The sequence below is a fragment of the Sinocyclocheilus grahami genome, unplaced genomic scaffold (genome assembly GCF_001515645.1).
Source record: "Sinocyclocheilus grahami isolate Dianchi unplaced genomic scaffold, SAMN03320097.WGS_v1.1 scaffold1205.1, whole genome shotgun sequence".
In the NCBI taxonomy this organism is placed as follows: domain Eukaryota; kingdom Metazoa; phylum Chordata; class Actinopteri; order Cypriniformes; family Cyprinidae; genus Sinocyclocheilus; species Sinocyclocheilus grahami.
The window spans coordinates 285848-287277 of record NW_015506384.1 but is presented as its reverse complement, the minus strand read 5'-3'; positions in this window follow the sequence as shown (position 1 = coordinate 287277).

Genomic DNA, 1430 nt, shown 5'->3' with positions numbered 1-1430 from the left:
ACATTAAAGAGGTGTATGAACTTGCAAGTACGATGTCAGACACTGTAATATGCTCTGGTCCCCTCCCTGCTTACCGTGGTGATAAGATACACAGCAGACTGTCGTCACTCAATGGCTGGATGTCTAAGTGGTGCCCCGCAGAATAATGTAGGTTTTATAGACAATTGTTTTGTTTTTTTGGGCAGACCTGACCTGTTGAAAAGAGATGGTCTTCATCCCTCCTGGAGTGGTGCCGCTCTTCTCTCTAGAAATATGGCACATAGTCTTAGAGTTTGCACTTGACTAACTGGGGTTCAGGTCAGGAAGCAGACAGACTGGCTAAACCGACCGTCTGCTAGCCGCCTCACGTCACAGAAATCAGTTAATTCTCAGCACATAGAGACTCTTTCTGTTCCCCGAACTAGAAAATACAAAAACCGTCCAAACCAATTTAAGAGTAACAATTTAATTGATGGTCAACAAATAAAAAACAGATGTAATACGGATAAACAAATGATAAAGCTTGGCTTATTGAATATCAGGTCCCTTTCTACGAAAGCACTTTTTGTAAATGATATGATCACTGATTATAACCTAGATGTGCTTTGTTTGACAGAAACCTGGCTAAAACAAGATGATTACATTATTTTAAGTGAGTCTACCCCCCAAGAGTACTTTTATAAACATGAGCCACGTTCAAAAGGTAAAGGGGGAGGTTTTGCTACAATTTCACAGAAATCAGTTAATTCTCAGCACATAGAGACTCTTTCTGTTCCCCGAACTAGAAAATACAAAAACCGTCCAAACCAATTTAAGAGTAACAATTTAATTGATGGTCAACAAATAAAAAACAGATGTAATACGGATAAACAAATGATAAAGCTTGGCTTATTGAATATCAGGTCCCTTTCTACGAAAGCACTTTTTGTAAATGATATGATCACTGATTATAACCTAGATGTGCTTTGTTTGACAGAAACCTGGCTAAAACAAGATGATTACATTATTTTAAGTGAGTCTACCCCCCAAGAGTACTTTTATAAACATGAGCCACGTTCAAAAGGTAAAGGGGGAGGTTTTGCTACAATTTATAACAATATTTTCAGTATTTCTCAGAGGGCGGGCTTCAGGTATAGCTTGTTTGAAGTAATGGTGCTTCATATAACATTATCCAGAGTAACAAGTGTTAATGATAAATCTCCTGTGATGTTTGTACTGGCTACAGGCCACCAGGGCACCATACAGAATGTATTAAAGAATTTGCTGATTTTCTATCCGAGTTAGTGCTGGCTGCAGATCAAGTTTTAATTGTTGGTGATTTTAATATCCATGTTGATAATGAAAAAGATGCATTGGGATCAGCATTCATTGACATGTCACATGGAATTAATGTTGATGGTGTTGAAATTATGCAGCCAAGTGATGATATCTCAGATCATTATCTAGTCTTG